We start from the raw sequence: 15,809 nt of genomic DNA, 5'->3' as shown, positions 1-15,809 counted from the left end.
TTGTTTTTTATTTTTATAAAATTTTCATGTTTTGTTGATAATGTAGCAGATCAAATAGGTCCGAGAACTGTGTGATGAGAAGGAGTATTAATTTTCAAGAACCTAACATTGGTTCTAGGTCTAACAATGGTAATAGGAATTTAGGAAGTAGAAGATAGTGATTCATAAGCAAAATCGAGTGATATCGGGTCTTAAGATCAATGAAATTTCAGCTCTTGGAAATTTGCAGTAAAAAATCATAAGCAAAATCGAGTGATGTTTGCGTAAAAACTGTATTGGTGAAATGTATATTGATTATTCTTTCACATGATACAAGTTTCATTTATGCAATCATGTTGATGAATGAGAAGAAGTTTAGGTGTCTACCATGGTATGTTTAAGTGATCATAGCAATTTAGGAGAATGTAGTATCTTATCTGCTTATGTAGAGTGAATTACATCATTTGTTTTGCGTGAAGTAAAAATAGTACTCCAATATGGTAGTTTCATGAGAGAGTAGTGAAAGTAAAATTACTGTGAGGAATATTATGAGAATAGGGCTGACGGGGGGGGGGGGGGGGGGACATGAAATTTTGTGGGATAACACAACATGAGATTTTTTTTCTTTGGTAAGTTAATTAATTATATAAAAATAATGAAAAGAAGTTTGCTGTATTTTCAATTAAATTTTTGGGAAAATGAAATTGATGGACTTTTGTTGTTGATTTTGTAGGAATGTCTCTTATATCAACATATGCAGCTCAGGGGACAATTCTCGCGCCTAATGAGTTTGTGTTACAAAGAGGCAACTGAGGAAGCTAAATATGCTACCTCGAAGAGAAGCCAATTCCAGCAAGGATTCAAATTTGGAGGACCCGAAATCCCAGGAATATATATACTGGTATATATATAATTTCAGAATTTTCTGTCAGAGTACTACCTTTATATTGTATTTACAGTATAAATGTTGATGAGGAAGATGGCGAAGATCTATACAATGTCGATCTTCTCAAGTAATAGTTTTCTCCCTTCTTTTATTTAATTAATTACATTTAAGGAGTGTTTATGTTTCATGCTGTAAATGATAATTTTATAAAGTGCTGTTAATGAGTTGGTCATAATGTTTTTGGCCTGGCTCAAAGGGGGTTTTAGTTGATGATGATGGGATTATTTAGAAAGAGTTGTTAATGTGTTGGTCATACTGTTTTTGACATTGCTGTTAAGTAGGGAGAGAGTGAGATATGAGCCAGCTGTAGAGTGTCACCGTTCTGTAATATAGGTAATCTATGTGTAACTGTGTGTTATCTATAAACCTAAGAATTTTGAAGGAAATATATCTGCTGTTGCTTAGTACTAAAAATTGCAATCCGGATTTCAATACCAAATTGATAGAATTTAGAGGCATCAAAAAAATCTCGGTTCTCACCATGTGGGGTTTTCCCCTCTCTGGTAATCCATCACTTAACATAGAAGCTAAGTAAACAATTCTGGATTGTAAAAGTTGAAACACAAATGATGGCATCCCATGCTTTGATTACCACTGATAGTTTTGATAAATCTGATTAGTTTTATACTGTAATGAAAGCTATCATTTGCACTTGTTCTGGTTGTTTCTTTAGGCTGTGCCATATATGCTGCGTATTTTATCGGAATAATTAGAGATGAGTTCTTTTATCTCGCTTAGGTTAATAAATTGTCCTACACCGTTGATTGCCTTTTCTACTCGTGGTTTGGACTGTTGTTTTAATATGCTTGGTTGCTGCTTTTGTAAGTCCCCGATAAATAATTAGAGGACTGTAGGGAATATTTCAAGCATTATGATAACCCCAAACTTGAACCCCACTGTGATCATACACTAAAGTACGGTGGCGTTCCAAAGGGAAAGACAAAGAGCAAAAAGAGTCGCCAACAAGTTTTAAGAACTTGTAAACCCAAAAGACAATCCAAAGGACCATCAACTGCTCCATAAGGTCTTGAACCAAATAGGGTCCGGGGATGAGGGTACGAATCCAATCTACAAAAGAAAGGACCCGCCCTATAAAATAGGCCTCTACTTTGTTCTGTTCGTATTCATGTGCGCTTTTCGAATAACATACAAACATTATATTAAACCTACCCTGTTTATCTATGTTGGTTGAATATTAATGTACAAATAATTCTATTATTGGCGATCACTTGAGTTAAAATCACATTAGCCTAAACCAAATTATTAATTATCTTATTAAGCGTGATTTCAAGTACAAATTCCCTTTAAACCTGCATAAAAGGCGTGATCAAGCAATAACAATAAAATAATATCAAGCAACATAATAATAAGCAATAATGACGATAATAGCATGATAAGGTATAATAAAGCTTAATAATAGCAAGATCCTAGGCATGATACTAACAAGATTAATAACAACTCCTAGCATGTCGCTAAGCAATAAAGATCAAATCTTTAAACCTAACATGGTACTAACATGATATTAGAAATAATAAAGGCATCCTAAACATGACACTAGAAAGCATAAGAAACATCCTAACATGATACTAGGAAGCATAAAATAACATCCTAACATGATACTAGGAATTAAACATTAATAAACATGCTTTCTACATTGAAAGAGAGTAATAAGATTACATACTTTGAAGCCTCGTACCTCTTTCTAATAACAAAATACACAAGTTAGTAAACTTCAATGAAAATAAATAAACAATAATTAAATAATTAAATTGAAATCAAATTAAATAAAGTTTTGACTAGTTTTGGACCAAACCCTCAGAAAATATCAAACCTTGCACGTCTAGAGCGAAGGCAACTTCGAACTTGGCTAGATGACTCTAAGTCTTATGAATGCGGAATATTGTATTTGAAAAGCTAGTTTAGAAAAAGAGGGAAAAAATAAGAATTAAGCTATATTGCTTAGAGAGAGAATAGAGAGAATTAAGGAAGAATTGATGATAATTGATAGTAGATAATAGTTGATGAGAGTTTATTGTTGATTAAGAGTTGATGAAAGTTGATGATAATTGATGAATAAAAAGGGGAGATAAGACCTCTATTTATAAGGAAAAAGTCCGGAAAATCATAGAATTTGATAAGGAATAAAACTACACGCTTTCGCTAATCAAACCGACCTTGTCGCCAAAGATTTATCTTGTCGCCAGGCGACAGAGTCTGTCGCGAGGCGACAATCCTGTCGTTTCGCGACAAGACAGTTTTTTGCGGATTTTGTTTTTATCATATCTTTTGATCCAGAAGTCCAAATAAGTCATATAATATGTCGTTGGAAAACTCTTGAAGTCTACTTTCTAATGCAATTAGAATCAGATTAAAATATTTTGTAGATAAAAAGATATGGCCGAAATAGTAGGACGGTGTCAGTTTTGGATAGAGTTTCGTATATCTTTCATATCTTTTACGTTATAGCTCGGATTTATTATTATAATATATCATTGGAAAGATAATTTCAAGATCTATCCAACCATATAAAATTTGGATAAAAAATATGAGGCACGAAAATAATATCTGACTATCTTTGAACATCTTTAAATCCGAATAGAATTAGGAAAGTTTTAAAAAAGGAAAGTTTATATTCAAATCAAATTCTATGATCTTATCTTTTCAAAAAAGGATAATTAAGATATTTTAGAAACTTATAAAAGATTCTAATCAATCCTAATTAGTTTAGGAATAGGATTAAACCTTTGGACCCTCCTCATGATCATTGGGTCGTAGGTAAAATCCGGTTTGGGCCCAGTTTAGTATTTTGGCCATAACTTCCTCATTATTCATCGGAATTGGGCTTATAATATATCGTTGGAAAGGTCTTTTAAAGCCCCATCCAACTAAACCATTATTGGACCCTTATCATGGACCAAAATAAACTGAATTGGACGTTTTCATAAAATAGAAATGGTTTTCGAAAACAGAAAGAAGGATTTTAATAAAAACTAACCGCAACACTTGACTTTTCACACTTTCACCTAATTCGATTATGTTTCGATGTGACAGGTATTCATCACTGGGTTTGGTTTTGGGAAGACACAAATGGGTGTCTACAAGGACAAAATAATTGATGACATAGTCTCTAATGCAGAGAGTTAGGGCAGTGGGTTACTCTCAGGCTATCAATATCGGTGAAATATTTTCCGAAGGGTCTTTGAATCCATATGCTGATGGAGATAATCCTTATGCATTTAATTAAAGGTAGAAAATTATATCCTTGTATCTTTCTACATAAAATAATGATATTTAATTCTTTTTACGCTGATGTTGGTTATTCATATGTTTGTTTTTGATGTTGGGTATATCGCTTTGCGATCTTTGTTTAGGTCAGATAAATGTGTTCAAATCAGAGGGGTGGATTGGAAAAGCTATGGAGAATCGTAGCCTTCTGTTCACTCAATTAAGGTACAATTTTTTGTTTTTTCTTTCCCTACAATTTGGTATACATTAGAGGCATAGATAGCAGATTTAGGAAAGTCATGAACTATACAAATCTGGGGTTTTGGATTTGGAGTGTATCTTGAATTTGGAACTTGTATAACAAGTTTTGAGTGTAATTAAGAAACGCAATCTATAAACAGAAGTTAAAAATATTAATTTTAAATTATGGTCCTCTTCTCATGAATAATGTTGTGGTAGAATTTAGGGTTGTTGGTTACTAAACATCTTATTGCTTTTACAGAGGAAGGTCAAGTAATTTGTCGGTAGATCCAACATCTGTAGGTTAGGGGATTGTTAAGGCTAAATTTGAGAGAAGCTCACTGGAAATGAAGAACTTTGAGATGATCTCGAGAAGATACAAATTCAATTTTTTAGGTAAATTATTTTATATTTATACTAAATCAACTTCCAAAGTTGTTTTGCCTTGATAAAATATTGGTAGACAAGTGGAGAATGTGTGCTTATAGACTAGAGTCATCTACTCATCTCATAATTAATAAAATGAACATGAAGAATTATCTTTAGTGACAAATTTTGGGATAAATTTGTTGCAACACTTTTGAACATTTGTATAGAAAGGTAGAGAGGATGAGAGTGGGGCTAAGAGAGAGAGATAGGGCGAAAGAGCAAGTGAAAGAGAGAATGAGAAACAAGGCCACAAGAGAGCAATAAGGGTCAAAAGAGATAGAAATAGAACAATAAGGGAAAGTGGGGCTAGGAGAGAGAGATAGGTCGGGGAAGAGAGAGAGGGAAGGCCCGAGAAAGAAAAAGATAGAGAGGTCGGAATAAAGACGCAGATAGAGAGAAGAGAAGTTAGAGAAGTTGAGGAAAATAAAGGGGGTTAGGGAGAAAAGGGGGGGAAGAGGGCTTGGGGGAAAAGGAAGCAAGTTTGGAGAGGGAGAGGGAGAGGGAGAGGGAGAGGGAGAGGTGGAAAAAGGAGAGAGATGGAGGAAAAAAGGGAATATAGGGCAGGCTAGGAGAGAAGAGTAGGGGCACACCGTGAGAAAAAAGGGGTCAGGAAAGAGAGAAAGAAAAAGGGGTAGGGAGAGAGATAGAGGGTGAGAAAAAAGGGTTAGGAGTGAGGAGCCGGAAGAAGAGAAAGATATAGCAAGAAAAAGGAGTTGGGAGAAAGAGCGAGTGAAATAAAGGGAGAATGAGAAGCAAGCCTACGTGAGAGCACTAGGGGTCAAAAGAGATAGAATTATAACAATAAGGGAAAGTGGGGCTAGGAGAGAGAGATAGGTTGGGGAAGAGAGAAAGGGATTAAGAGGCCGGAATAAAGAGGCGGATAGAGAGGAGAAGTTAGAGAAGTTGAGAAAAATAAAGGGGGTTAGGGAGAAGGGGGGAAAAGGAAGCAAGTATGACCTATAATTTTCAATACCTTTTATAGGATAGAATAGGGACAATGGATTAGAAAGAAAGAAAAAGACTAAGAGAAAGAGTATGGGCCATAGGCTTTTAAAGGAATGAAGGAATGAAATAATGACGAGTGATATGGGAACAAGTTTGACCTATAATTTTCAAAGGCATTAAAAAATAGTGGGAGAGAGAGGTGGAGAGATAGGTGAGAAACAATTTAAGAGACCATTCTAAGCGTTTAATTGTTGAAGAGACTTAGATGCTATGGAGGAAGGAAATAGAGAGAAAAAAAAAATGATATATGAAATAAAGAAGATAAAATTACAATGGCTTTGAAGGAAGGAACAAGGATGAAAAATTGTTTAGTGTACTTTTACTCTAATTAGTACACTATTCTTTTACTTGAGCTCTATAACACTTTTTGCTACTCAATACAGTCGATACCATACCCTAAAATTTGATATAATTATTATCTAAGACAATTTAATTAATTTTCCTTTTTTTAGATTACTTAGACGACATTGTTGAATGTTTTCCCCCTTTCTATTTTTGTTGAATTGCTTGTTTATTAATCTTATTATTGTTGAATGTTTTCACACATTTGGGAGTGATTAGTATGTATGATAGATTTCAGTTGTAAAATCAATTGTGGTTATTGTATATATCACATGTGCTTTTGTAGGATTTGCTTGTAAATGATATGTTGTTGTATTTTGCGTATTTATTTCTTGTTCTCCTGTCTGAGTTTGGATTGTCTAGGATTTGCAGGTAAGTATTGCATTGGAGTTTTCCTGCATTCTGCTTTTCTTATTAGCTTATACATACATGGTAATGTGTTTATTTTCATTGAATTCAAATTTTTCAATATGTTTGGCAGGAAAGCGATGGTGTTTATTTACTTATTTTATTTGATGTTGCAGGTTAATAATCATGTTGGTCAATAATCATGTTGGTCGAGGATTTAAAGCCAGTGAAGGATACCGACCATACGAATGTTGCTTGATCTTAGATGTGAAATCAGAACCAATTAAGCAAGATGAGTTGTGATGGGTGTAACAGAGGATAGTGTTTTTTATAATTAATCAAAGGTAGCTTTTATTTCCACAAAGAATATGTTGTACAAGATTCAGCGCCTTCGATGATGTATACAATTTTTGAAGGGTGAGAAAATTATTTAGGCATGAGCAAACTATACGGAGGTGAGCAAACTATTTTAGGGTAATGTAATTTGAATATGATTTTTAGAGTGAGAAAATTCTTTGGGGGTGAACAAATTATTTAAGGGTAATTTGTATATGATTTTTAGAGGTAGGCAAACTATTATGACATTTAGGGGGTGAGAAAACTACTTAAAGGTGTGTGTAAGATTTCTAGGGTTTAATAAATTCTATAAGGATAAGTAAATACTTTAGGGGTGAGTAATTTTTAAAAACGTGAGGTAATTTTATACAATATTAATATACTTATAGACATTATGAATAATATTTCTATACTTAATTACAAAATGCTTAATTATTCTTACATTTTTGACAAACATCAAATTATAATTATTTAACAAAACAATAACAATCGTTTCTACTCCTTAACGATAAATACAACAATAAGTATTATTACACATTCACTTAACGCTACTATATTACCGATGCTTAATATTAGTTTATTGGGCTATCGCGTGTGATGGCAGAACTAGTTAAAGTTAAGGTTATTATGTTGAAATAAAAGTTAGTGGGACATTAAAAGCTATAAGAGGTTATTTTTTTTAATGATATTTTTAATATAATGGTCAATATGAATAATAAAGATCACTATATTAAAATTAGGTCACTATTCAACATAATTTCATACTTTAAGTTCATGATAATATTAATGGTCACACAAGTTTTAAAAAAGGTTACTATGTTAAAAATAAGGTAAAATTAAGGGTCACTATGTTGAATATAATGTCAGTTACGTGTGGATAAACCTTAGGTTCACAATAATATTATTGTGAACCAGGTCTACGCAAGATTTTCTGATGAAAGAGAAGGAGAGAAAAGAATAAGAAGGAAGAAAAACTTTCAAAAATAAAAGCAAAAAAAAATCAAACAATGGAGGCTAGAAAAACCCTCGGCGGGAACCCAAAAACCCTCCCCACTTAATCCTATTTTAAATTAATCAGTTAATGAAAAACTAAAATATGGAATAATGATATGGGTAGTAGAGGAATATTGAGAATTTTTTTAGTTATATATATTATTCCTTCATTGTTTTTCAGTGCATTGGTTTGAAGGTAATTTATTAGCTGCACTATGGACATCTACCTCTAGATTTGGGTGAAATTAATTATATACACCTAATTGCATGGTGCACCCAAAGGTAATTCTTCATAATCATAAAAATGAACAAACAACACCCTTGAATGCACCGTGCACCTGGATTTATATAACAATCTCTCTTGCTAAATTGGACCAATACGATGTCGTTTAGTCTTTTTGCCTATCCCATTCTTCTCTGCTTTCTTTTATCTAAATTTTAATTCTCTAAGCTTCATTATCATCAATCTCCATCACCTCCTTCTACTCTTCAATCCTCTTATTATCCTTCTGGCGGTAACGTAGTTTCTCTGACGAACTATCACTCCTCGTAAATCTTGAGATCAACCACTATGATATGGCTCAAACCTCGTTTCTTTCTCAACGAGTCAACCCATTCCAAGTTGATTCATTCTTTCATCCAACCCCGCCGGTAGACCGCTCCTTCCTTTTTCCTCCAGTATAAGCAAAATTGGCCTCAACACTTTGGACTATGACTTAGGTGCAACCAACATTTTGTACTTTGTGTAATAGCCAAAACACCACAAACTAATGACTTGGATACGAAGCGTGTCTTTAGTTAGCTTCAGTTTTTAAATATAATTAAACACCACCGTACCAATATTCTCTCTAGAGCCGGAGAAGCTTCTATTTTTAAATATAATTAAATTTTTATTATTCAATTTGCGTGCGGATAATGTTTTGTTAAGGTTTTGGTGATCATTTTGGTTTAAGGGATCTGAATTGAACTTGGAATAAGCACAAAAAAAAAAAAAAACCGTAAATGACTGATGTTGGAAAATATCTCGATTTGCGTGTCATTATTTTTTAAGTCACGAAAAATGATCGCGTAAGGTTTTGTGGGACAATGGGGCAACAACCTCTTTTTTTTTTTTAATTTATTATTGACACACTTTGACTTTTGCAATTCACAAGCTAATTTTGATTTTTAGTAACAATAAAACATAGTCATGACTCATGATGGATCTTGTTTAAATCATTTCAATGTAAATTTTAACAATATTCACTCTTTATAATTTTACAATGTTGATAGTTAGAGATATAAATCGTTAAAATTGTGCATTAACAAGAGTGATAAGAGAGATTTAATTTGTCGACTGCAAAAACGAAGGAAATATAATTTAGACAATTTATCCCTATCTACTACTCCCTCCGTTTTTAGATACTTGCTCCACTTTCCATTTGCGGCCGTTTTTAAAAACTTCCTCCATTCCTTATTTGGAAAGCTTTTACAATATTTAATTAATTTCTTCACTTAGTGGTCCCAACATATACTCTCTCTCTTCCAATTCTCTACACCACTTTTGCTTTCTATAATTTTTTATTCTTGCAACTACCCCACTACCTCCATATTTTATTATTTTCTCTAATTTCTCTTAAACCTTCGCGCATGGAGATTTGGAGCAAGTATTTTAAAACGGAGGGAGTAACTAATACTAAAACAAAATGTTGATGTTTGTCATCAATTTGTTAAAGTGCTTACGTGTCAAACTCTCATTAAAAAATTTCCCTCCAAATTTTACAAATGTTTTTTTTTTCTTTTTTTTTTCTAAATGTATAAGCTTAATGAATTATACAACATTAAAATATTTAATCTAACCATTATTTTAGTATATGTTTAATAACATACGAGTGGTAAATATTACAGTATGATGCAACATTAAATAATAACAATTTAAAAAAAAAAAAAAGGACTGTGTACATGTTTATTTAATATTTATATAACAAACTTCTTTTTTTTTAAATAACAAGCCAAATCATTTTAGAATGTTATCAACAACAAAAGATAAAAACGAAATGCGAGAATATTACTAATCAACCACCGCGCAACGCGCGGGTACTAATCTAGTTATGTATAAAAAGAGAAATAGGATTAAAATGTTGGCGTCCAACTTTTGAACTACACATAAGCCTATAATAACCTTCTTTTTTCTCCAAGACCAAGGAGAGGGCTAGATTGCACATGAACGGAGCTGACGCGGATACGAAAACAAAATGGATACACGAAAACATAAATATAAAAAGGGTTTTTCTACATGGTACCCTTAAGTTTTTGAGTTTTCTACCTTGTACCCTCCTAAATTCAAATTTCTACAAGGTGACCTTGAGTTATTAGTTTATTTTACATTATACCCTTAAGTTTTTGGATTTTTCTATATGGTACCCTTGAGTAGTAAAATAAATGGCTCTAAATTAATTTGACTCAAACTCACACCATCTAAACGACTTATTTAGCACCATCAAAGACACAACTAGCATGTTTATTGCAAAAAAAAAAAAGGACTAACAACTTGAGTCCCTTTAAAACAAGTTCTTTTAGTTAAAGTAGGAGCAAAAAAAAGTTCTTATTTTCCATCTCAAATAATCATACAAAAGTTCCACTAAATAGCGAATAATGAAAATTGGTGATTCCTCCATCTAATTTAAATTTTGAAGTGGTAAATAGATCATTTGGATGGTGTCGGTTTGAGTCAAATTAAGTTAGAGTCATTTAATTTACAACTCAAGGGTACCATGTAGAAAAACCCAAAAACTCAAGGGCACCTTGTAGAACTTAGGATTTAGAAGGGTACAATGTAGAAAACCCAATAACTCAGGGGTACCATGTAGAAAAACCCATATAAAAATAAGAGACAAAGGTACGTGATGTTAAAATTCATATACATGACCCATACTTAGAATCATATAAGTACATATATTGCAAAATTATCAAATTAAATTACATAAAGTACTTGTCTAATTGATTTTATTTTCCACTCTAGCTTTATATTGTCATTTGATCCTTTCATTAGATCACACTATATCATATTAACAACAATATCATAATACTCTTTTAGTTCACATCTAACATGCAATGAGCTATTTATGAAGGCACTCCTGTTATTTTACTATTACCGAATCCATCTATCTTACTTTACTTCTTTCTTTTTTTGAAGGGAAATCTATGTTACTTTACTTAAATCTTCCTTTTTTAAAAAAGTTGAAAAGATAAGGTGACTTTTCAAAAAGCACAACAGATCGTATCACAGTAGGATATGGTCACGGTCCGAGATGTATCGTCGTGTGTACAACGAGTGTCGATATCTGACACGGACACGACAACTGGGTGAAGTGTCCTTGCATCCTCACCCGAGGGGCAATCGCCCTAGGCCCCCAAGAGGAAGAGGTCCAAAACTTAATATGTTGTAGTTAAGTTTTATTTTACAGTATATTGTACTCCCTACGTTTTACAATGATGTACGTTCCTACTTATCATTTTGGGTGTTTTAAATGAAATTTACGTTTTCCACCAGTCATGGTACACCTGGATGAAAGTTATCATTAAAAAAAAAAACAGCTTCCTAAATTTATGTTCCTTAATTGAAGGAGTTTTGTTATTTCCTTTCCATAATTTAGCTTCCCATATCCATAATTGTTTATAATCGTTTTTGAAAATATAGAGAATTTTTAGAGAAATAAAATTCTAAGGGAAAAAAATAAATTTTTTAGAGAGAAAATGATGACTCATGGTGAATTTCGTCACGATCTATGATTGTCAATTTGCACTTGATGATCAACATATTGATGTTTTTGATAATTGATAGTATTTAATTTTATATATTGTCACCAAATGAGAGGGTAATTTTTAATTAATTTTATCAATTTATATTTCATAATTTTGTTGTTGATGATGATGTTTTTATATTATTATATTTGTTCATGGATCATTGTTAACTAATTCATTACTAAAAGAAAATGTAATTTTTTTTTTAAAAAAAATCTGTGTTATTTTCGAAGGTTGAAGATGAAGTTCATTTGGATTAAGATAAAAGTTCATTTATCAATTTTTTAAATCCATATTCATTGGAATGAATATGTTCATTGAGTTTAATTAATATGCCCTTTGGGTCTAAACTATATGTTCGTTATAATCACAAACTATGTTCTTTGGATTTGAACTATGCGTTCTAAATGTTCACAGTACAAACTATGTTCATCTAATTGCATATTTTTTTTAAAAAAAAATATCTAATTGTGTATATGTATATTTTTTGAAATCAGGATCATAAAGGTTGATGAAGACAACATACTTTTGGGACCTCTTCTATTGATGATTGATTTTCCGACAAATCTAAAAACACTTGATATATTTTTTTTTAGAAAACAACATTCACGATATTAATAAAGAACATGATAATATTATTTAAAGAACATTATTAATATTATTTACCCAACATGTTAATACATAATTCAGAAAATATTTCACAATAAGTAAACATTATGTGACAGTAAAGCTACATTAAAATTACAATAAATTACAAACAAAGAACATGGACATTCAAAAATCATATAATGAACATCATAATTGATACGCATGACCAAGATGAATATTATAACAAAATATAAAAATATATAATTGGTTATTTAGAGATTTTTTTTCAAAAAAGAAAGAGAACACAATAAAAAATATTGGAATTTAAAATTTTGAAAATGAATGAAATTTGAAAATGAAATCTTGATAAAAATAATTTTAGAAAGAGAAATTATAAAAAATCGAATATTTCGAAATGATTTGACATTAAATACGTGGTAAAAATCAATTGGTAATTATGAAAATATCATTATGAAATGGAGGGATTATCTAAGTCATACATTGCACGTATCTCAAACAATAATAATCTCCCTTGAAAGAGAGGGCGAACTCCCTTGCGAGACAGGAAACCTACTTTGCGAGAGAAGTGATTCTCCGGCCAGCCATGGCCGATGAACTTGCTAATCAGTGCTCTAATTTGCGAATTTCTAATATGGAGAAGGAGATTGTAGATGTTGGGGATGTGGAGGATGCAGAATCTGAAGAACGATTATCCCTTATGCTTGTGGGGAAATTGATTTGCTATCGTAACATTAACATAGAGGCTTTTAATAGAATTATGATTCAATCATGGGCGGTTTCGAAGAGAGTGGTAATTAGGGCGATTGGTAGTAACCTATTTGTCTTCCAATTTTTTTATTGGAAATACAAAGATAAGTTCTTGAGGGTCGACCATGGTGTTTCGAGAAAAATTTGCCGGTTCTTAATGAAGTGGCTGGGAATGAACAGCCGACAGATGTTTCGCTCACTCACTCGCCTTTCTGGATTCGATTGGAAAATTTGCCATTCAATCGGCGTTCGGATGCGGTGGTGAAAACCCTTACAGCTTCTATGGTTGTTTTAATGGACATAGAACAAGATGTTTTTGTACTTGAGAAGTATAGGAGAGTTAGATTAAATCTAGACATCACGAAACCCTTGTAGCGCTTCCTGAACATGAAATGGAGAGATGAAAAAATTGTTAGAGTAGAATATATTGAAGTATGAGAGATTACCTTTCTTCTGTCACATGTGTGGTGTAATTGGCCACAGTGAGAGAGATTGCTTGAATGTTACAGAGGAGGATCAATTACAGGGATTGGGTTGGAGTCTTCGACTTCGAGCCATTCCCCGAAAAGGGAGACATAAGCTGATTGAAGAGGTTGAAGAGGTGAAAGCAAGCAGGAAAGTTTTATTTATTAGCAAAAAGGCTATTAAGGTAAAGGAAAATAGCAGCAATGACTCTAAGAACTTGATGATTCATGATGTTACAGGGGAAAAGGGGATTAAAATTGTGTCTAAGGGGACTGATGCTCACTCCAAGGAACATTCTGGAGCACTTTCATTTAAAGACTCTTCCCTAAATTTGGTAGAGGACAGTGGGGTAGTTTGGGAAGTGAAGGGGAATGCTGGTGTATCAGATATTGTGGAATCTTTCACTTTCTCAGCTTCTTTGGGCTCAAAAAAGGATCTAGCAAAAAAAGGGGTTAAATTAAAAAGAGAGGGTGTTGGGGTGGTTAGAAGAGAAGGGGAATGGGCAGGAGGGAGTTGTGGGAAGAGGAAAGAGGTGTCAGCAGGAGATGAGATGGAAGTGGATGAAGTTACCAAACGTGCTTTTGTCAACGTTGCTACGAGTTCCTTTGAAGTAGCGGGAGTTGGTGAAGTCCAACCCCGCGAACAACCATGAATCTGATATGTTGGAACTGCCGGGGGATTGGCAACACCCGAGCAGTTAAGGCACTGCGTAGATGGTGCCTTCAGTATGCCCCAGATTTTCTGTTCATTTCGGAGACGAAAATAAATACAATTGAGTCCGAAAATCTGAAGAATAAGTTCGGTTTTGACTGTGCAATTGGTGTGAGCAGTATTGGCTTATCAGGAGGTATGTGTATTTACTGGAAGAGTGATAAAATCACTTTCAATCTGATTTTCGATGTCCCGCAATCACATATGTGGAGATATAATGGAGGTTGGGAGTTCACTTTGGAGATTTGTAGGACTATATGGTTGGCCGGAGACGGCGAATAAATGGAAAACTTATTCGAGACTTATGTGCTTCTTTTGATGGACCTTTGCTGATTGGTGGTGATTATAATGAAATACTAAGCTATGATGAGAAGCAAGGGGGGGCGGACTCGGAGAGAAGGGCGATGAAGGAGTTTAGAAAGGCCTTAGATGTTTGCAATGTGAGGGACTTGGGCTATGTTGGTCAATGGTTCACTTGGGAAAAGGGTTTGACAGAGGAAACCATCATTAGAGAACGTTTAGACAGATATTGTGCTAATGAAGAGTGGATGAGAATTTTTCCCGAGGCTTCTGTTGAACACCTGGTACGTGTTAAATCTGACCATGTTCCAATCATAGCTCGTCTCAAACGCCCAAAAAAGAAGCGCAAAAGGGGGAAGAAAAACTTCAAGTTTGAATCGGCCTGGTTATTAGATGCTTCATGTGAGCAGACTGTTCGTGAAGCATGGAGTAGTACTGCTGGCAGACCAACGAAGGAGAGATTGGAGACCTTGCTTGGTGCGTTACGTTGTTGGAGCTGCAATAAATTCAATAGCCTAGAAAGACATATTGATGAGGTTGAGAAGAACCTCAAAGAGGCACAAGGTGAAGCTGTTAGTCGGAAAAATTTGGAGTTATGCTCATCTCCGAAGGCAAAATTAGATGACCTTTGTGACAAACAAGAAGCGTATTGGTACCTTAGATCAAGAGTTTCAGAAATAAAAGACGAAGATAGAAATACAAAGTACTTCCATCATAAGGCATCTCAGAGAAGGAAGCGGAACGAGATTAGGGGACTTTATGATTCGAATGGTGAGTGGAAGGAGGAGGAGGAGGATTTTGAGGAAATAGTGCAAAATTTTTATACGACCCTTTTTACCTCGTTGGAGCCATCGAGGATCGATTGTGAGACTGTTTTACAGGCTGTGAAACCGTCCATTACGAGGGAGGATAATGATTTTCTTTTGAGACCTTTCTGCAAAGAGGAGATTTTCGCTGCTTTGAATGAGATTAAGCCATGTAAGGCCCCGGGTCCTGATGGGTTTCATGCTTTATTCTATCAAAAATTCTGGCACATAGTTGGAGATGAAGTTTTTGCACATGTTAGTAGCATTCTGCATGGTATCTGCTCCCCAAAGCCGATAAATAATACTAATATTGCCCTGATTCCGAAGGTAAAATCTCCTACTTCCATGTCAGAGTTTCGTCCTATTGCTCTATGTAATGTTTTGTATAAAATTGCCTCAAAAGCTATTGTTATGAGACTTAAGTCTATTCTTCCTGGTATTATTTCTGAAAATCAAAGTGCCTTTGTTCGGGAAGACTTATTACTGACAATGCTTTGATCGCAATGGAACTTTTCCATACTATGAAGAAAAGAAGCACAAGTAGG

The sequence above is a fragment of the Chenopodium album genome, chromosome 21 (assembly GCF_948465745.1).
Source record: "Chenopodium album chromosome 21, dcCheAlbu1.1, whole genome shotgun sequence".
In the NCBI taxonomy this organism is placed as follows: domain Eukaryota; kingdom Viridiplantae; phylum Streptophyta; class Magnoliopsida; order Caryophyllales; family Amaranthaceae; genus Chenopodium; species Chenopodium album.
The sequence above is the reverse complement of the archived record's forward strand: the minus strand, read 5'-3'. Positions refer to the sequence as shown.